This window comes from Harpegnathos saltator, unplaced genomic scaffold (genome assembly GCF_003227715.2).
Source record: "Harpegnathos saltator strain DR-91 unplaced genomic scaffold, Hsal_v8.6 scaffold124, whole genome shotgun sequence".
Lineage (NCBI taxonomy): Eukaryota > Metazoa > Arthropoda > Insecta > Hymenoptera > Formicidae > Harpegnathos > Harpegnathos saltator.
The window spans coordinates 126,263-149,032 of NW_020229900.1; the positions used below are offsets into that span (position 1 = coordinate 126,263).

The 22,770-nt window shown below is 44.4% G+C and overlaps 1 protein-coding gene across 3 annotated transcripts in view; it reads left to right on the forward strand.

The window, feature by feature from the left end:
• The first annotated feature begins 7,109 nt into the window (after positions 1–7,109).
• Positions 7,110–22,770, forward strand: part of LOC105190860 (titin) — a 61,424-nt gene continuing 45,763 nt past the window's right edge. The window contains exon 1 of one of the 3 annotated variants that reach the window (XM_025306304.1): positions 7,110–7,446. The gene's annotated coding sequence lies outside the window, so the exon portion shown is untranslated. Of the gene's footprint in view, positions 7,447–9,977; positions 10,227–22,770 lie in introns of those variants that run through there. The other 2 variants (XM_011153846.3, XM_025306313.1) reach the window with 2 other exon arrangements.

Sequence of the window (22,770 nt, forward strand, 5' to 3'; positions counted from 1 at the left end):
GATGGCGCTGTAATCGCAAAAAATTATATTTTCCGCAATATATCTTAAAAAAGGAAATAATTTGAATTTGAGATTTTTAAATATATTAAGTATACAATAATCATATATATATATTAGGTTTCTCAGTTAGCGCTACTGTTTTAATATATCACTTCTTTTGTACAGTAGAATAGAGTTGTAAAGTTTTATTATAGTTATAAGTTTTATTTGCAAAAACTTATATTATGTACACATATATACCTTAAAAAAAATAATTTGAATTTAAAATTTCTAAAAATAACACGTGTTGCGCTTGTATTTGGCGCCCTTTTTTTACCTTTTTGTTTAAAAATCATTGAATATCGTTAATTTTATTATGATTATAGAATTAAATAAGTATTAAATAAACATTTAATTATTAATTCATTTATTATGTTTTATAATCTTTTTTATTATATATGTATGTGTGTGTTTTATTACATAACTATATCTAGTAATAATATATTTAACATTTTTTCAGTTGGCATTTGATGTTAATTGCTATCAGAACTGCTATCGCTATCTAGAGTTAAGCGTGTAGGAATTTTTGGCTCACAAAACATTTTATTGACATCTGCACTAATCGGTTCAATAGATTTCGGTAGTAATTTCCTCGTCAAAGATATTAAAGAATCAGATGATAATAAAAGGTGACGGAACAAATAATCATTACACTTTTCTCTGGTACATTTTCTAGTAAAATTTCTCCTATATTTTCTTACGTTTTTGTGCTGACTTTCTTGTGCTTCCTCAGACATGATTCCAATTGGACACATGCCTTTATCTATTATAGCAGCTCCATGGAAAAGTATACTTTATGTACAGCTGAGGGCATATAATATCAAGGATAAAGTTCCACATAGAGTTTAGCTGTTTCTTTACAATATAAGTCAAAAGATTTAACATTTATGTCGTATCCTGCATTTAAAACAGATAAAATTATTGAAAATCTTTGAATGAGATCTCTATCTATTCCAGTTATTCTTGAGGCAAGTTCAGGATTTTTAAAGAAAGTTCTTGATGTGTTGCCATCATTTGTGGAACCACCATGACCTGAAGAAGCGGGAATATCAACTAAAATACCCATCTCAGCCCTCAATTTGTCCTGGATTATACTTTTTTTGCTAACAATACAATTTTATTTTCCCCACTTGCAGTCCATTCTTGAAAATCTAAACGGTAAGCAATATGCAATACACACTCTAAAAATCTTATACAAGCATGCAGTACAGAAAGGCCAAATTCATATATGTATTCTCATTCGGTTTTAACTGAGATAAATATTCCAAATTATATAATATTCATATTAGAGGGATAGGCTCTACATATTTGGCATCTTTGGCAAGATGTTTGGGTCAAGATACTGCAAAATTTGCCGTCTACCATCGTCTTTTGACAAATATGTTTTATTATCAATGTAGGTAAAATATTGGTTTTAAATTCCTGTAGACTTCGAATTTGTTCATCTAAATATACCATCTCCTTCTGTACTATCATCAAGGTTTCTTTAGCAAAAATAAATCGTAAAGGTCTGCAAAAACGGGGAGAAGATGGACGTGGATTTCTCCACAACACAAATTTCTGTCCTTTCTCATCTTCCGTGAATATCTGTACTGGACTGATTGTTAAAAAGAAAAGATGTGAATCTGAGATATTCAGAGAAGAAAAGTTCATCTGGTATAAAGAGTGTTCACCACTTCCATCACCGCCACATTTATAGAGCACCTTAATATTAGCACGTTGAAAAAGTGTTAATCTTTTAGTTAGTTCTTCTAAGAACATCAATAGCCCCGTTCACCCGTGTGTGATCCAATAAATTTTGTAATGACACCTCAGCTGATGTTTCTGACACGATAATATTTTTTTAATAGCATTGTGTTTCAGCTTCCCGAATTTTATTATAAGCAGGGAATGTTTTAATCATTTCACGGATTTTTTGATATTTTGCTTTTGATAAACCGATTTCTACCAGAAGTGCCAAAGCTTGATTTGAAGATAAATTATGACTGGGCTCAGGTGAGTGCACGTTTTGATTTTCAACTGCCTGTTTATTTGGTACAGAATTCTTTTGTAAGCTATGACTTGCTGCACGAGCTGCATGAGCTTTTTTCTGAAATATTGAGAACAGAAATTTTCAATCTTGTACTGCTTAGCTACCATACGCGTACAATCAGAAAAAGATTTTGTTGGACATCCTCGTGGTTTGGTGCCGCTGTTGTTTGAAATATTTTATATGCAATTTACACCGGCGACACTGGCGACAGGAATATTGGCAATTTCTTTAAGCCATGTAAAATTTTTGTCTTTGAAATGTATTATATTTCTTTGAGAAGATTGCCATCGCTTATTGTATTCAAAAGCAAACCTGGAGCAATAATTGAGAAGTTTTCTCTTGAAATTGTCTTCTATATCATTTAACTGCATCTTGTCTTTCAAATAATCGCAAAATTCTCGACCACAAATCATGTTTGACATCTTTTATAATGTTGCAAAGATCTTGTCTTAAAAAAGCCATCATTTCAGACAATCAGATATATGATATATCTGTAAAGAAATCATTACAAGTAAAATCTTTCAATGAAGTACAACAAAATATAATAAACAAAATATAATTTTCCACGCTTTTATCTACGCTCATGTTATATGTAATAATTTAACATGTATAACCAAATCTAACCTTAATTACACGTAATCATAATGTGTTGAAACGTATCATTGAACAAATTATAATAATATATCTTCTAATCTGTATCTTCGTACTAGCGCTTTTATATATAATATATAAGGAACTTCGCGATCAGATTACACAGTAAAGACAATATATGATTAATCTTTTCGAGATCTCAATAATAATCTACGAACATTACGCAGACATTAACTTTTAATGTCCTACAGAAAACAAAAGATATCTAAGGAAAAACAAAATAACCAACAGCACGAAAATAGAAATTATAAAATATATTATTATAATTTGTTTAACGTTACGATTATATATAATTAAGATTAGATTTATGTAAAATCATATTATGTACGTTAAATTATTATATAACATAAAAATGTCAAAATCCAAATTTTGAAAATTTCTTATTTTGGCCGTTCCGTTCCGAATCGGAGTGGCTCCTATAGGAGCTACTAACAAACTCGAATTAATAACTCTACGCGACATGATGGTTACATATATATATAAATTTTCCGCAAAAAAAAATTGCAAATTTTAAAGGAAAAATGCCGGTTCTCTAAAGGTTAATCCCATGTCCATCTTCAATTTATTTATCATTATTCTCCTATTAACACCGATATAGAATCGAAATTTTTACTCAAAGACAATGCATTTTCTTCCCTTTATCCCTCTTCCTCTTGTTCTCTCTTTCTCTCTCTCGTGAACTTCACTTTCATACAACTCTCATTGTGTCTTTAACGACCGAGCCGGGTTTCCAAACGTCGCCGTGCCTGACGAACGTTCTTTCTGCGTTCAATTTGAATTCCAAGCTGTCCACGCATACGCGACACGCCCACGCACGTGCACGAATTCTTTAACAATATATGCGCGACTGTCTTTTCTCACATTTGTCTGTGTATGTATAACAATGCGAAAAAGGCTGGTACCGCGAACGCATGTGTGAATGTATGCTTTGGTGAGTCATCCTACAAATATTAACAGTAGATAATCTCGTGGATACGAGAGACAAAGAGACAAAGAGAGAAAGAGAGAGAAAGAGAGAGAGAGAGAGAGAGAGAGCGAGAGAGAGAGAGAGAGAGAGAGAGAGGGAGGGAGGGACGGAGCAAGAGAGAGAAATAAGATACGATTAACACACGGGATTAGTTAACGGCTGTATCAATTTTCAGATAATTCTAAATTTCACAATCAACTGTAATTCAAATTCCCTTTGCTCCCGCATTCCCCACAGATAAGATCTAAAACTTCCGTGAAATGTTATCCAACCTCACGGCTGCCCGAGTCAATATTTCACAGAAATTGCGCACAAATCCGGTCCGACAGTAACTTTAATTGCGTATGTAGATATTCGCTCGATACAAATTTTAGGAAAATATCTGCGCACCTGCATCATTTTTTCAAGCAGACAACTCGATCCCGTCCTAATGGAACCGAGCCATGCAACAAAGATCGCGCACGCGAGCACGATTTCCTAAGTTTATTAATTGACTCAACGTAAACGAAGTTCTCCTCTCGTGGCGAGAACTCGAACATTCTGCTAACAAACTTTGCCGTCGCACGAGAATGTGCAACACGCGGAGTCAACGCGCTACCGTTTCCGTAACGATTTCGTATTCCGCGGATCGTCGTGCTCACTCGTGTGCATCGGCCTGTCTACCATTCCTGCGATGTGCTAGTAAAATTGTATTTGGCACTTTCCGCCGTGCGAAGCACCACGCTGCTCCTTTCCTAGCGTTCCGCGACCAACGAGAGTGATGTGTTCAAGTATTAGGAGTGTGATTTAGTTTTGAGGATTGCGTAAGAAATGGCACTAGTGTCCACCTTTGCCGAAGTCATTCCAATCACAGCTATTGTTTCTTAACACTTTAATATTAATGGTATATAGTCATTTGCTAACAATAAACGCAGTAAAAATCGTGTTAGTACCATCTTAAAAGTGAAGTTTCCTGGAAAACATTTGCGAATGTACGTTGCTTTTGTCTTTTAATCAGAAGGAAATGCCGGCTGAAAGTCATAGAATTCTGATGGAAATTAATGACGATGTCGCTCCATTAATTAAGACAGTGAATATTGGTTCAGACTCAAAAGTAGTAATTTCAATGTTAACGACAAAGATCACTCGGGACAACCAAAAAGCTTGAAAATGCAGAAAATGCAAGCATTATTGGACGAAAATTTAACACAATCCACTTCGGAACTTGCCTAAATATTAAATGTTCATTGTACAACAGCTGCTAAGCGTTTATATGACATGGGAAAGATTTATAAAAAAGGAAAATGGGTTCCACATCGATTATTGGAAAATGCGATTGCGAACCGATTGGACATTTGCATTTCGTTGATCGCCAGATAAAAAATGAAGAGTTTGTTGTATCGGATTATTACTGAGGATAAAAATGGATCTAATCCCAAGCAAAAAAATCATGCGTTGATCCAAGCCAATCAGCAACATCCACTTCGAGGCGCAATATTCACGGTTCAAAGGTCAGACGTATTTGATAGGATCAAGATGTTGTGTACCATGAACTGTTAAATCCGAATGAAATTGTCACCGCTGATCGTTATCAACAGCAATTATACAAATTAAAAAGAAAGCATTGGATCACCAATTGCGAGTAAATGACGCAAAGTGATCCTTCTTCGAGACAATGCTCGACTTCATTATCTCGACTGCATTATCAATAAAGCAAACGATATTGGAACTGGAATGGCAAGTCTTATCGTATCCCGCGTATTCTCCAGACATTGCTCCATCCGATTATCACTTGTTCCAGTCGATGTAACATGCTCTAGAGGATACACATTTTCATTACTTCTAATAAGCGAGACAATTTGTTGAAAATTGGATCAACTCTAAAGAAGAATCTTTTTATCGGAATCCATCTCTTGCCAGAAAGGGGGGAAAAAGCTGAAGAAAAATATTTTGATTAGGGTATTCATTCATTACCTTATTTAAGTAAATCAGTTTCTGAAAAAAAGACCCTCAAAATTTAATCACACTCCTAATATTTAGTTACTTTCTCAAAAACGACGAAACAGAGCACGCGAAATTCGGGCAAAAAGAACGCACAAAATAAGCTCGCGAGATAATTGAACGTGCGAAAGGCAGCAAGAGCTCAATGAAGCGATCGTCGATCGTGCGGGACTCGCGAGGATCTTGGAAAAATCGAGCGTCCTGGAAAAGTGGAAGAAAGAAAAAACGTGAGAAGGGTTCCGTGTGCGACACGGCGCGACGCGAGCGGAAGGAAGTAGTGAAAGAGGACAGACGCATTCGACACGAGCTCGAAAGTCTTCGTCTTTCTCTTCTTCAAACACAGCCGAGCACGAAAGCGAAGTGGAAGAACGAAAGGAAGACGGGGGAATTATTAACGCACACGGGGCGCTCAGCGGTGTGCATCCAAGTGTTGGCCGATGCACTAGCCTCCCTACCCCCCTCGACCCCCCTCGGCCCCCTTTCTCCTACAATTCCTAACGACGGGACATAAGGCGTTACGTCGCGAATTCCTACGGACCTGGCCGTCTCGGCCGGCTGAGTACAAGAATTCGCTGGAGGAACGAACGGAGCACGGTCGAGGGCAAAAGCGACTAATTAGCGCGATTGCGCAACAGCTGTCCTCTCCTCACTTGCGACTCGATGGACGGTAACCGGGATGCGCATCCGTTTCCAGGACACCGGAGCGGTTTCGACACCGAGCCGCGAATCGCGAGGACCTGCAACTTCGCGGGTACAGAACAGGACATTTCTGTATTCTACGATGTTACGATGTCGTCTAGCGCAAAAGGATACCTAAAAATTCATATTATCGTCCGATTCCTCGAGTCTTGGAATTCCGCGACTCGAGTATCATCTCGCAAATTGCAGCGAGCCTCGCGTGTAATCTCAGTACTTGGATCCGTCCGAGTCGGCTTTCGGATTTATCACGCGCGCTCCGGAGGAACGGGCCGCTCATTGATGCCCCATCAATGCATCTGCAGGAGAGTTTTAAAACCTCCCACGGATGGTGTGCCGTAGCTGCGGGCTGGAAAAGGGTGAGGCCGATGAATATTGATATCGGCTCAGCCGCAGGTAAACCGATGCACCTTGCTCGAGACTTCCCTCATTCCTCGGCCTATCGTCGGGCGCACGAGGTGCTGCCACCTGAGCAGGTTCAGCCGCAGGTGAACACCGCCGGTGTTCAGGCACAAGCGAGCAAACGTACTCAAGCATATACAACACACACGCGCGCGCGCGTACACACACACACACACACACACACACACACACATGCGATAAACATCGGCACCCGCGAAAAGGAGCAAGTCCGTGGAAAGGGGGTTGCCGGTCGTTCTTCCCCACCTATCATCCTGTCAAGCGGGTAGAGGGGTTACGCAGGCGCAAAGACCTGCGAGTCCTTCGCACCGAGAGAGCGAACGGCCAGGACGGACTCCAGAAGCTCCAAAGTCCGCGTCCGTCGTAGGGGAAGTGGATCGCGCGCTGGCAGTTGGTGTCTCGGCAGTTCGCGATTTCCCGCGTTCCCTTCGTCCGTTTGAACGGCTCTCCGCGAATCTTCGCAGCGATCTTCGTCGCTTCGCGTCGTACATCTCTCGCTTATACTCACGCTCCACCTCGTCTCTCGTCTCGCCGATCGCTCGCGAGTGCATCGATCACGTGCACGATTTTGGGATTGCAACGTGCCCGCGTACGTTACAGTGAGACGGCAAATCATTCGTGTTTGTCGGTGTGCTATGGGGAACTAGGAACGCCTGCAAGGGTGAGTCTCGTGTCCAGGACAACCTGCTTATCTCGAGTTCGAAGAGCGCAGCTGTTCGACAGCTCTGTACAAAAATGTGATCAGCAAAGAAAAAATTCCTTTCGGTAAAACTTTAGAATAGAGCCTTTTCCGAATTTTAATATTTATTTGCTACTCTCATGGTAAAGATCTTTGTTGTGAGTCCGACAGTGATAATCAATCGGGGGAGTCCGAAGAAAATGTTACCCACTTATTTTCTGAACAATTTTTTTGATAAATATTTAGAAGTACTGTTATACTAAAAACTACATTTTCTTGTTCAGTAATTTACAAAATAATTTACAAAACTAGCTGTAAAAGAACACATATACAAAGTTTTACATATATTATTAAGGGAGGTGGGAGGGGGGCTAAGATCTTTATAGGAAAAAATATGAAAATTTTATTCCATATATTTAAAATTTTAAATATCGATTTTATACTGATTAAATATTGTTCGCGGTTGTTACTCGAATCTTTCGCCTTATTAAACAGATGAGTCTACGATATACTAAAAATGGATACTGACAAGATTAGTAAGATACGCAAGGTAGGACGTATCATAAATTACAAGCAAAATAAAGCAGAGCATTATTCACAACCCATGCTCTGCTTTAATCAAAAGCACAAATTTATATTATAAAGTCTAAATTACAGCGGAGAATATAGATTATGTCTTTGGTTTGTTAAAGTTCATTGAGTTTTTTATACCTTTACTCAATAGTTTAAATTTAGCGCATTTTTCCTTCAGAGTTTCATAAGATCCGAAAAAACTTGAAAAAAATAGGTCGGTAACATTTTCTTCAGGCTCCCGCCATTGATTATCATTGTCGTAGTTACAACAAAGACTTTTGTCCAATAAGTCCAGCAAAAATATATCAAAATTCGGAAGAGGCCCTATTCTAAAGTTTCACCTTCTTTCCTAAAACACATTTCACTGGAAAGGTACTTCCGCCCCATCCCTTCCAAATTATATTTCGGCCTTTGCAAACTGAGAAAAGGGAAAATTCTACAAGATTCGAATAAGTCGACTTGAAGGGAAAATTCTATAAGATGCTAATAAATCGAATTTGTCCTTCAGGAGTGCTCTCCAGAGTCGAGAAAATTGTGTTGCGTTCAGATAATGCGGATAATGTGAACGGTTTGATAAGATTAATGAAGAAAAAGTAATGGAAGTAGTCAACGGAAATTCGCTGGCTGTTTAAGCGCGCGAGTAGCCATCGCCCGATAAAAAAACAAAATTCAAGGTAGCTCGAGTCTAAATTCCGCTTCAGAAAAGATGGAATTGTAAACTTTTACGGGCTTGCGTTTTATCATAATACGAAGCTGTCCCGCCAAACGCACGTCTGTCAGTGCCAGTCACTTTTCACAATGGTCACGTAACAGGATGTCGAGCGACCGAAACGTTAAAAATGTCGTGGATTTGCGTTACGCTTTGCGGAATATCCGCGCGCGAGAATCGGCGGAAATCCCCCGCCGCTGTCTCGAAAAGCTCGGGCGCGTTTGTTTTGGAGACGATCGTCGTTACGGCTCGGCTCCGGGTCGTTTAACCACGAAGGAGCGCGCGTTAATCCTCGCGCGTAATTGCGATCCGGCAGGGAGCGAGCGAGCGAGTCCCTCGCGAAGCGTTTGCATTAAGGTTTCCGCTACGAATATGCGGCAAGCACGATCGTCGCTTGCAGCTGAGAGGCTGCAGATAACCAAGCGGAGCACTGACCGGTGATTTGAATGCGCGGTGCGGCTGCAAGCTCGCTCCTTGCCCGCCGAGAGAGAAATACGAGACACGAAATACGAACGCGTAAATAACATCGCCATTTCCGTAAACGTCCGCGCGAGCTCGCTCGATTTCCCCTCCCCGCCCCCTCTCCCCCGCGCGCACCGCAATTAACAATAACAACCAACGCTCGTCGTCGCGATGTCCTCTTCTGCAACGTCGTGATCCTCCGTCCGACCAAAGAGCGCGGCGAGGGACCTCTTGAAAAAGCGAAGCCGATGGATACTTAGCGAGATCGATCCACTCGGTCGCCGTGATATTCCGACCTTTAAGCAGCTCGGCGCATCAAGGCGAAGGATCTGCGAACTCGCGCGCTAATGGCTAAATGGTTATTACACACACCGGGCAGATTAAAGTACACGATTATGTTCGAAAAGAGCCGGATATTTTCGCCGCGCCGTCCGCCATATGGCGCAAGAGGTCCCGTTGCGCAAGCCGCCCCTATGTACGCCTTTCCTAGTTCAGCGTTATCGATTAATATAATCGCCGTTGAGAGCATGCGACGCGTCGCCGAGCGACCGCGACGCAGCGGGCTTTATAAAGCGTCCTCGAGTACGCGATCGACTAGGAAGACGCCTCTCGGCTATTCCGCGCGTAGGTTACGACCGAGAGAGATCGGCCGAGGTACTTGAAATTGTGATTCCAGGCGTGTCCGAGAAGGGAACGTTAGGGCAGGCGGACGAACGGACGAACGGACGGACGGACGGACGAACGGACGTGCTCGTCGCCTGTGATCGAAAGGCGCGTTAGCCTAATGCTGGGAACGAATATGTCCGTCTGTACGTGAGTGGCTGTATCCGTGCTGGAATCTCGACGTCCCGCGCGGCTCTCCGGCCGCGGGGAAAAGACTCTCGCAGTCCCACGCGCTGTTGCTCGAGAGGAGAGCGGAGGGCAAACATCGCGCTCAGGAGTATCAAAGTTGACTAATTGACAAGTGGAGGGAATCAATCGCGCGACGTCGCCGTCGCAGCAATTCCTCCGCTTCCAGGTAATAAAAATACCAGGCAATCTGAGGGAAATCTCGCTGCCGACGAGCCGATCGATTTCCACATATATTTCGCGTACGATCCTCTCCCCCCTCGCCCCGGCTGGTGACGAGCCGCTCGCGTCTGGCCCGATCGAAACGACCAAGACGCGACGGAGAGATTCGGGATCTCTCGCACGTCTGCTCATTTGTGTACGCAGATATGTGGACGTGCTTGTGTATGTGTGTGTGTGTGTGCGTGTGTGTGTGTGTGTGCGCGAGAAAGAGTACGCGCGTCGTCACGAAATGCAGTCGAACCGGCTGCAAACGCACACACAACGCGCCTCTCCGGGGCCGGCAGCGCGCATTGGTCCGGGCCCGGAACTCCGCGGACCTCGGTCCGCGGATTTCTTTCTCCCGGATCGCACTCGCGTTAACACTCATAAATGTCCCGCCGGTAAAAGTTTCACGCCTCCTCCTTCTCCTCCTTCTCCTCCTCCTCCCGTCGCGGTTTCGCGACGGACGGACGGACGGACGGACGGATGTTCCCCTCGCGCCGAAAGAAGCGAATGTCCCGTTACGACTTGGCGTATCGGTCGCCTGGTGTCATTAGTCAGTCGCGAAAGAGAGACCGCCGAGAGCGAGGAGGAAGAGAAGAGGCAAAGAGGGACAGAGAGATCGAACCGTCTTCGAGTCGCTTCGCGAGACGAGATTCCGCGGCGGGCGAGCGCGCGCCGCGAGATAGGCTTAATTAAGTGTCTCCGGGCAAGGTCGCGACAGGTGTCGAGTTTAGTTAAATGGACGAGTTAGATTAACAAGGGCGCACCGAGGGGAATTACGAGCGGAGGAGCCGGGCTTCTCGCAACACCCGACGGGGAAGTACCGTTTGACGCACGACACCTCGCAATGAGATGCATCGGCGCGTACAAGCTACATTGCGCCGAGCCGGAGTGCACATTTATGTAATTTAATCGTCTTCTCCGATAGGGCAGCCCTGCGGACTGTCTTCGTTTCCCCGGCCGGTTGCTAAACCGGCTTAGCGCGGCCGGCTAACCAGCGGCTCGGAATCTCTAATATTTTACTGCTATTCATACTCTAGGCGACGTAATGAAAACGATCGATCAAGTCGCCGCTGAATGGCGCAACGGGATGGCGGGGCGGGGGCGAGGAGACGCGGATCATCCTGATATATCTTGGGCTCTCGCAATGTAGAGGTGGATTCGATTTGGTTGCCACTGGCTTGGTACCGCGACCACTGTGCGTTTGTTCCCGACGCACAGTAGGGCCAGATGACATTTTTTGGTTGAAAATTCTCTAGAGACCTGAGCTTCCAACCGATCATCGATGAAGTTGATCCTGAATAAATTCCAAAGAGATCTGTCTAGTCGAAATTTTGAAAAAATTATCGATTCAGGGTTCATGGGTTTAGGGCTTGTCTTAAAAGTTTGTCATTTGAAGTACAGTGTCTTGGGTTCTACCTCAATGGGTTCGAGCCTATGGATGCTAAATACTGAATATGGATACTAAAAACAAGACCCCAGAACTTATAATCACTTTTTAGAAAACTCAGAATTTCAAAGCTCATCATTTCAGCCCACATTAAAAAAGAATTAAGCCATATGGACCCAATAAGTAAAAACATGGAGAACATTGAACAAAACATCCAACCCTAATCTGATAGCTGAATATTCAACGTCGAGTATTATTAGGTTCTCGAGGTATGGCTAGATTGGGTTCTTGGACTATTTGGGGCTCTTAATATATACGACTTCATGTACTCACGAGCTAAAAAGTTCTCGGATTGATAGATTCCTAGGTTGATGGGCTTAAGACTCAAAATCCCTCGATTTTACAGTACTTAACGGGTCTATATTTGATGTTTTTGTATTTTGGGAATATGAGTTTTAGGTTGATGGGTTTCTGTTTCAAGATCGATAAATCTCGAGATGTCTGTTAAATGGTTTCATAGTTTCAATCCACTGAATACGCTTAAATTAGATAGAAATAAGTGTCGAATAATGAGTATTTCACAAGTTTCTCGCGTTTAACGATAATTATTCCTCTTTTGCGGCTAGTAATTCGAGAACAAAATTTTTTTTTTATTTTGGCAAGACAGATCTCTTCGGAATTTATACAGGATCCACCTCAACCATTGGTGTCGATGATCGGTTGGAAATTCAGGTCTCTAGAGAATTTTCAACCAAAGAATGTCATCTGGCCCCACTGTGCGACGTCTCATCAACTTCTCTTCAGGGAGAGAAACTACCTGGAACCAGGCGGATCATCCCATCGAGATTAATCGCTCGGTTACGTAAACGTGCGACTTCGGACACGAAGCAGATTCACATAAACGACAATGGCGAGGCGAGCGAATGCGACTGCGAGACGCGTAAGAGGCGATCTCATTCTCTTTCGAGACGAGTTCTCTCTCTCTCTCTCTCTCTCTCTCTCTCTCTCTCTCTCTCTCTCTCTCTCTCTCTCTCTCTCTCTCTCTTTCTCTTTCTCGTTCATCATAGTGGAGCCGCCGCCGTGTTCGATCTATGTTTCTACAGCCGTTACAGAGCCGGCCCGTTGTATGCGCACGTTCTGCCATTTGCAGCGCGCCTCGCTCGGCGCCGAGAGGCAGGAACGACCGTTCGGCCGAAAAAGAATTCCCCGGCTAGAAGAAAGGCTCGTAAAACGAGCTGCGCTGCGCGCAGTCGTAGCGCTACATGCAGGGGGATCGGCGCTTCTGCCACCACCGTGTCGAACAATGGGCGCCCCGACGTCACACGGGACCGTTGCACCTGCAGCTTCGCCGCCGAGCGCGCTTTGCCGAGCGCAGGTCGGCGTGTGTGAATGCGCGACCAGAGACGTCTCTCGAATCGCGATCGGTCTCCCGGGAGCGAGCGAGCTTTGTCCGCGGCTTTTGAACCGCGGGGACAAGTGTTTGACACGACGCATAACGACGACTGTGTTTGCGCGCGATTATTGTTCGTCCGAGACCGAGCTCGATCGCGAGCAGAGGGCAAACTTCGCGGCGCGGCGCGGCGCGGCGACTCTCGGTCGGTTCATTCACTGGTCTCTGGGAAACAGCGACTACGTCGTCGTCTCTCAGATTAACAAGTCGTCGACGCGACCACGTTGAGAGAGAAAAAGATTGTATTGTATTGTATATATTTATTCTTCAGCTAATTCACAGGCAAAAAGGGACTTGGTTTACAATATAACCTTAACCTCATTCATTCATTTATTCTTTCCTCACGTTCGTTTCCTTTACATTATCCTATTCTACATATGTTCTACATTAGAAATGTGCGAACTATTCGAATTCGAATCGACTCTAATGTAATTCAATTCGATTCGAATCCGAATCCCTATGATTCGAATCCGAATAATTCGAATAGGAATCAAGTATTGGGTGAGTGCAAAAGTTCGTGCGGAGTTTCAATAGATGGAGTTATAAGCGTCGTAAAGTGTTGTCATTAATACTTCCATCTACATATTATATAACGTTGGAAAGGTGACGTCTTCAGCTGTTATTAAAAAAAAATCATTTGTTTTCATACAAACTGCTTCGAGAAATATCACTTTAAAAATGAGTATCGATAAGGTGCATTTACGGCATGTTATGCTTTACGAGTTTCGGAAGGGAATAAACGTTGCCGCAGCCGTAAAAAACATTCAGGATGTTTATCAGGATGAAGCACCAGCTAAACGAACTGTGGAAAAATGGTTTGCTAAATTTCGGCGCGGAGAATTTAACCTTGAAGACGAGCCACGCTCTGGTCGACCTTCTGATTGATGACGATGTTTTGCGTACTTTAGTGCTCAATAATCCGCGAATTTCAACAGAAGAAGTTGCTACAGCACTAAACGTTGACCGATCAACCGCTTTTCGGCGTTTAAAAAAGATGGGATTCAATTTGAAGCTCGATATATGGGTGCCCCATTTGCTGACCGAGAAGAACAAAATCAAGCGAATTTCTGCAGCCATTTCTTTACTCGTGCGGCTCAATAACGAGTCGTTTTTGGATCGACTAGTGACGGGCGATGAGAAATGGGTCCTCTACAACAATGTTCAGCGCAAACGGACATGGAAACAATCAGGTGAGCATGGTGACGCAATGCCAAAGGCCAGTTTTGCACCCGATGAAGATGATGCTCTCTGTTTGGTGGGATTGCAAGGGCATAATCTATTTCGAGCTTCTCCCCGCTGGCGAAACGATTGATTCGGACAAGTACTGTCGCCAATTAACCAATCTGAATCGAGAAATAAAAGAGAAACGTCCGATTTTGTCAAATCGCAAGAGAGTCGTCTTTTATCACGACAACGCCAGACCACACGTTTCGAAAAAGACGCTGTGCAAACTGAAGAGCTTGAAATGGGATGTCTTAACGCATCCACCGTATTCTCCTGATATCGCACCATCTGACTATCACTTGTTCCGGTCATTGCAAAATTATTTAAATGGAAAAAACTTTGACTCTTTGGAGGCCTTAAAAAACGGCGTCTCTTCGTTCTTCGAATCTAAACCGCGCAGTTTTTATGATCGAGGCATCCGTATGCTGCCAGAACGTTGGAAAAAGATTATAGAAAACGATGGAGAATATATCATTGATTGAATAAAGATTTTTGTTTGCCTAATCACTGTGTGACTTTTACTCACAAACTCCGCACGAACTTTTGCACTCACCCAATACATTATCGTTTGCGTGCATCAGCTACAAACATACGGGCCATCTGGGCCTGTATTTTTCAACCTTTAACTTGTAATTAACTTAACTTATAATTAATAACTTAATTATAAATTACTTTGAATTTTTAAATGTATATTTTACTTTAAGATGATATTACAATATCAATATTCCCTTTCATATTAAAATCTTCCGTCGTTATTTGCATGTTTAATAGTCATGTTAAATTTTTTAATGATTCGATTCGATTTCATTCGCTTCGATTCGAATTCGAGTGAAATTTCATAGATTCGATTCGATTCGAATACGAATTCAAATTTTTAAAATGAGATTCGATTCGATTCGATTCGACATAAAAATTCTTGATTCGCACATCTCTATTCTACATAAGTTCTACATACAGTATGTAAAGTAAGAGCGTGTACGGGTTAATGTGTAGAAAAATTTATTTTTAATGATTTTTAAGTACATGGATTTGTTGTACTCCATGAGAAGAAGAATGCTATACCATTAATAATGAGTCTAATCACACCACCGGCATTGATAATTGCCTGGCATCTCCGAGGCATACTTTCCACTAAGTTGACTGCGTATTCGTTCGGTAAAGACCTCCAAATGAGACGAATTTGTCGTGTCAGCTGCTTCAAAGTGCACACTCTTTTTCCTCGAAGCTTGTGCTTGAGATATGTCTCACAATACGGCTAAGAAAAAATTAGGACGATATTTGAAGCCAACTGCCATTTATGCCGTACACGCTCTTACTTTACAAACTGTATATGACCAGAGAAAGATTTTTATATTTTACCTTAACATCTCAGCATATTATTATTTCTTTATCTTCTTTAATCGGCCTATTTTGCTGTTATCCTATCCTATACCTAATTTTTGCGTTTTAAACAGATTCCTTAATCCTTTCGATACGGCTAAGTCGTTCGCGAATATGCTTCCGCTATAAGGATACTCGAGTCGCGAATAAGATTCTATTGTACGGGCCAGTTACAACGTACATTTACCGTGGAGTGGGTATAACATTTGACATTCGGTAAAATAATGTAAATTACAGATAAATTGTTCATAAAGGATGAGATATTACAATGTAATATATTTTTAATTATTCAGATTTAAAAAATTGTTTAATAATACAATTTCGACGATGGGTGGGTGTAGTCACCGGCAGTATCGAAAGGGTTAATTATATCTTACTCATCTATATTTTTCTACATCTTTTCTCCGTTCTATACACTATTTTCCTTCCTCTTATTATATATATTCTTTCAGATTTTTTTAATTCATAAGATTTTTTATTTCTCTTCTACTTCTTCGATGAATAGATTGCAGGTGTTTTACTAAAATTGTAGCTCCGTGTGGCCATAACTACATCCTCTTGTTGTTCAATACGCGCATATATCAGGTTGGCAACAAAATCATGTTGTTTTTACGGATAGCTTACTTGTCATTAAACGCAACTAACTTCACTTCAAATCCTATGCCCTTTATATCATTTGACGGCTGACATTTCAAGCTTTCTTTAAAAAAAAAAAAAGTACGTCATTTGGTAAAGAATTGTTTGTTTGGTATTGAGTTAAAGATGAAAAATCAAAACGAGCATTTCCACCATATTTCAGTTTTTTCCCAAAAAGGAAGGAACGCTGTGCAAGCCCGTCAAAAGTTATGTGTATGGTGAGGAATCCTTAACAGAACGCCGGGCGTCAGCGTTGGCTTGTTCATTTTTGTTGAAGCATAGGAGATTTTTCTGCGAAAGATGCACCACGGTCAGGCCGGCCAACTGAGGTCGATGACGACAAAATAAAAGCATTGCTTGAATCCAACCGCCATTATATGACACGGGAGATCGCTGAGAAGCTAAGCTTATCACATACGAGCATTGAAAACCATTTAAAACAACTTGAATACGTCAACAAACTCGATAATTGGATTCCACACGAGCTCAAAGAAATTCATCTCACCAAGCACATCAATATCAGCGATTCTCTCCTGAAACATGAGCAAAACGATCCGTTTTTTAAACGAATGTCAACTAGCGATGAAAAATGAATCGTTTACGATAATGTGGAACGAAAATGATCGTGGAGTGAACATGATGAGCCGCTACAAAGCACTTCTAAAGCAGACATTCAACAAAGGAAGATTTTGCTATCTGTTTGGTGGGATTACAAGGGTATTGTGTTTTTTGAACTGCCTAAACGTAAGCAAATGATTAATTCGGAATTGTGCTGTCCACAATTGGACAAATTACACGAAGCAATCAACCAGAAGCGCCCAGAACTGGTGAGTCGTAAAGGTGTTGTCTTTCACCATGACTACGCTAGAGCACATACATCGTTGCTCACCCGCCAGAAATTGTTGCAGCTTGGATGGGATGCGTTACCACACTCGCCACATTCGCCTGACCTTGCACCATCAGATTACCATTTATTTCATTCCTTGCAAAATTCCTTGAAGGGAAAGAATTCGATTCTGATGAGGCTGTCAAGCTTGGTACTTGGATCAGTTTTTCACCGATAAGGACCAGAAGTTCTATGAGGCCGGAATCATGAAGCCAGCAAACAAATGGCGAGAGGTCATTGAATTAAACGAGCAATACATTACAGAATAAAGTTTTTGCTTTGTGTGAAAAGATCACTTTTCATTTACATAGAAAAAAGACGACATGACTTTCTTGCCGGTCTGATAGTTATCATCAATAATACTGTTATTACAATTGCTTATTACAAAGATGTTTGTTACAAAAATGCTACTCTCGACTATCGTTCTCGACTTTCACGGTGCGATTACAGTGACAAATACCGAACACATTTTTTCTCAGCGCGCACATCGCGGGTTTCTCCGGCTTCGTGCCGGATCCTCTCCGCGATTTTCGCTCGCGACACATGAATCCTCGTTCCCGCGCAGCAGGTACATCTTGTCCGCCCCTCCCCCTCTCTCTCTCTCTCTCTCTCTCTCTCTCCCTCTGGCTCTCTCTCTCTCTCTCTCTCTCTGGCTCTCTTTCGCGCGACGCGACGGGATGAGGCTTCTTTTCGGGCGTGATCGCTCTCCGGCTGGACTTTCACCATTTAAAATTCGTCTGGCTCGCCTGACCGAGTCATCGTACGGCTGGCTCTCAAGACCGGATCGGGAAGGAGGCCTCGCTAAATATCTTATTACTTTTGAATTAACATATCGGTACCGAGATAACTGGACTTTTTCTTGCGGCGGCTCTCCTCTGTCAGCGCTTGTACGCGAGGAACGTTGTTAGGATATATGGGTCACCCGACGCCGGATCCCTTGCTCGCCGCTTTCGAGATTGCACGCTTCAACGAGCCCCGGAGAAAAGCGCGGGAGCTTGCTGCACCGATAACGAACGGCTGATATGAATTGAAATGAACTCGTCATAGATCGTGATATGATGTTTGCGTCGCGTATCACGACTCTCTCTCTCTCTCTCTCTCTCTCTCTCTCTCTTCGCGAGACGAAACTCGTCCGCTTTCGCGCGGACCGAAAGTGGACTCCAACGTTCCAACGGGCCAAAGTCGCATCTGCGAATTTGCGCAGCTTTTTGCCGCCGCGAAATCGCGAATAGGACGCGCAATTTCGCCGCGCGGCCCGCTCAAAGTCGGTCGAGCTTCGCCGTCGCCGTATTCTCTCGTCTCGTCCCTGCTTTCTCTCTCCTTCGCACCCTCCGTTCGAATGGAACGCGGTGAAAATCGGCGATTCTCTCGGTGTCTCATCGGCGTAAACATGCACGAATGAAATCGCACAGGTGTCTCTTGCTGTCCGCCGCCGCTGCCGCTCGGCACTCGAGCTTCGCTTGGGAGAGCGCGCGCGCGCGCGCGATCGATCGCGAATCGACGACGATCGATCTTCTCGTGACTGGGGGATTTCTACGCGGCGCAAAAAGGCAGCCCGAGCTGTGCTGCATCGTGGCAGGCAGTTATAAAAGTCAATCGCGCTGTACACAGGTATACGTGTATACGTGCCGAGGCGCGACTTCTCCCGCCTCCTCGCGCCGCGCGCTCCTTCGCCCGGCAGCTTTCATTTGAGTTTCTATCGGTGCATGTCGGGACTTTCGACGTCGAGGTCTACGACTTCTCAATAGACGCCTCGACGTGCCAACTATGGTAATTGATAGTTTGTCACGTTGAGCGCCGTTCGCGCGGATCATTCTCAGCGCACGTCGACGCGTCGTCGCTCCGCTGACTGCGCTGACTCGTCCGCGAGATTTCGGCGAGATGAAGCCGACGACGACGGCGGGAGACGTCTCCGTGGCCGCGTGAACGTCGAATGATAATCTGCCGAGTACGAGAAGCGAGAGACGTCCACCGGCACAAATTGTACGATCTTGGGAAAACGTTTAGCGTCGAGCGCAGACAGCCGCGCATAGGTCGTGGTGTCGCCGTTTCCGGATCTACCGCCGCCCTCGGCTCGGGTTACAGAAGATAGAATTACAAAACCCCGCACCGGTAATTCGGAAAAGACTTCGTTACGACTTATCGCGTTACAACCGCTGGCCGTTGTCAGCGCTGGCAGCAGGTCGCTCGGTCGTTGGCGACTTCGTTCGTTCGTTCGTTCGTTCGTTCGTTCGTTCGTCGCACGTTCACCGCTCGCGGAACGGCGTCTCGGTGACAATTAACCCTCTGAGCCTGAGGCATAGTGCTACGTAATAAGTATACTTACCACCTATTTATTCTCACATTTTCATGAAATCTTTCATATTTGAGGGATTCTTCAATCAGGTTTTTTTGCGTTTTTCAGCTTGTTATATGATATGGGAACGTACATGAAAGGCTGAAAAATCATTTTCCACGAATTGTGAGTGAATTTTTTGCTCAAAATCAAGAGTTGGGGGTTTTTGGGTCGCTGATTACGAATCTAAGGTCCAAATTCCAAAATTAATTTTCCAAGTTGGCGGATTCAAGATGGCGGTTAATAGAATTTTTATTAAATTAGCTAAAATTGTACTCTGGTTAGTTGTTGAGCTCGCTGAATACGAATCTGAGGTCCACATTCTAAAATTCATTTGCCAAGATGGCGGATTCCAGATGGTGGATCATAGAATGTATCATAAAGTTAGCTAAAATTGTGCTCTGGTTAATTTTTGAGCTGGAAAACTTTTATACGATTAGCTGAAATTGTACTTTGGTTGGCTTTCAAGGTCGCTGATTACAAGTCCGAGGTTCAAAACTCATTGTTCAAGATTGCAGATTCAAGTTGGCGGATCATGGTATTCTAATATATTTACCTGACATTGTCTTCCGGTTAGTTAATTTTTCACATTTGTGGCCGCCATCTTGAATGTTGAAAATCTGGTAACGGATTCGTGATCAGCGACTCCAAAAACCCCACAATACCCATTGTCACCGAAATTATCGCGTCTTTTCATTTTTGCGTCCGCCATTGTGGATCCGCCATCTTGAATTCCGAAAATCTGATAACGGATTCGTCATCAGCGATCTCAGAAACCCCCGTATATAAATTCATTTTTATGTGTGATTCGGATTTTCTGAGAAATACATGCCTCAAAGGGTTAAAGCTGCTGTTACGTCAAGCCGTTGCCTATTACGGCCTCGGAATGTATTTGCGATTCTCTCTAATCGCTTTCCCGCGTCTCCGCCTTTTTTCGCGACCCTGTTCTCGCACACACACACACCATGCCACGCCACGCTGCGCGTCGCGTGATAGCCCCCGCAACTGGGTTAGTCGCATCACAAAAGAATGGAGCCGCGCGTCCTTGGTGTCACCAGCGGACGAGGGGAGGCGTCGTTTCGAACAATAAGTAAAATTGGACAATCAACCGGACGGATGATTATTCCGCTCCGCCTGAGGAAGTTTTTCAAGAGGAAGAAGGAGGGAGGTAGAGAGAGAGAGAGAGAGAGAGAGAGGGAGAGAAAGAGAGGAAGAAGCGTCCGCTCGCGGCGGTCAATCCGTCCGCGCGTTTTCACCGCGAAGCTCTGCGAAGCGAAATCGAAAAGTATATCTCGCGTAATTCGAAAGCCTCGCTTAATGCGGCATTCACTTAGGGAATTACTCGTATCGAAGCGCGGACGAACGCGGTAATCGACGTCGCGGCGAATGACGTGTTTCGCAAATCGAACGGCCGCACGAACGATTGAAGAAAGAAAAAATGCTAAAGTCCGAGCCGGCGGTCGGCCGATTGCACGGCAATCATTTTCAATCGCGGCTTGTGTGCGATGCCGCTACGTTTCCTGTTATTTCCCTCCTGCGCTACTGTTGCGTCGTCGCTCGCGTCGCCGAGGAATGCGATTCACTCGATCGGCCGATCAATAAATAATTGGGTTAACGGTTCCGCGGCGGAATCGTCGTTCTCCTCCTCGTCGTCGTCGTCGTCGTCGTCGTCCTCGTCGACGGCGGCACCACTCGAGGAAAACGGCCTTGATAATGTTGCACAGACGTCCTAAGGACGACTTCAGCTTTCTCCGAGCGCGCCTCTAGCCGACTGACCGATCGTCCGTTCGTTCGTTCCTTCCTTGGTAACCGCTGATTACATTATGTGCGCAACACGTCGGCGTATTTTTTCCCCCTCGTACGGCTTATTACTGCTCCATAAACATCGGAAAGCAATTAGCCGGGATAATTAAGACACCCATCGTCGGGCGCGAATTAACATTGTCGCGGTGTCGGCTCAAATAATAGCGCCTCCGAGAGAGGCGCTGGGCGATTTTCGTATTACTCATCAGGCGTCGGGATGAAATTACCTTGCGTAATTATCACGTCGCGCGTAAGTTCGTGTGTGTGTGTGTGTGTGTGTGTGTACGTGCGGCGAGAGCACGGCGAGAATCACACAGCTAAGCGAGCGTCACAACGCTGAGACGCCGTTAATTAATAGAATGCATCGTAACGTCGGGAAGCGATTACTCCCCGACTTATCCTTAGTCGGTTTATTCCAATTAACCCGCCCGACGATAATCGTCTCACGTATTTCCTCCGAAACGCTGAAGAAAACACCGAGCCGCGCGCGCCGTTCGTCTCGACTCGGTCGCGCGGCCACGGACGAGCGAGCCACCTCGCCGAGCTGAATATGCAAGTTTGTGTTTTTCGACGGAACGAAATATCGACGAGCGGCCGACCGCATTAATTAGGTTAACCTTTGCGCCGGTGGAAGCGTCGCGAATGGCGTTATGTGAATGAAGTCGTCCTTGGCGCTGCTCCCGTCGAGATTCCTTTAAGGCCGGCTCGAGCTTTCCCCGGGCATAAGTCATGCCGGATTCCCGACAGTCGCAGAGTCGACTCGCAAGAAACTATCTCGCGGGGCTACCTGCGAACTTTGCGAATCGAGTCCCTCTCGGCTTCACGAGTCGACTCGCGACGCGTGCTCCTCTCCTCGTTTCTTCTGCTCTCTCGCAGCTGACATCGGCCGGCAGACGGCGGAAAGAGGAAAGGATTATCGTCTCGTCTCATCTCGTCGTGGTATTTAAACGGAAATTAACATTCGCGTGCGTGCGTGCGTGCGTGCGTGCGTGCGTGTATGTGTATGTGTGGTCATGGAGCACGTCGCGGCGGTGCCGTCGCGTAAATAAAATTTAATTCGCGCGTCCCTCATCCGTCTCCGGAATACGGGCTGATGCCATTTCAGTCAGTCGCGTTCAGGTTTCTCTCATTCGTGTCGGTTGACTGGCTCGAATTAGTCGTCGTGGGCATCGCGTCCAGCGCAATGTTCCCCCGCGGAAATTTATGCGGCTCTCGCGAATTCACGTTCAAGTGGCAAGGAGATTATTTCGTGACTTTATGCGGATCCGGTTTGCCGACCGATTCGCACATCAATGGTCGGCGAACCGCAATCGCTGAAACGCCGGTTTATTTGTATTAATATCGCAATTAATTCAAGCCCAAACATCCGTCGTCGTTAAGGGCAGTCGCGCGTCATGCGCGTCGC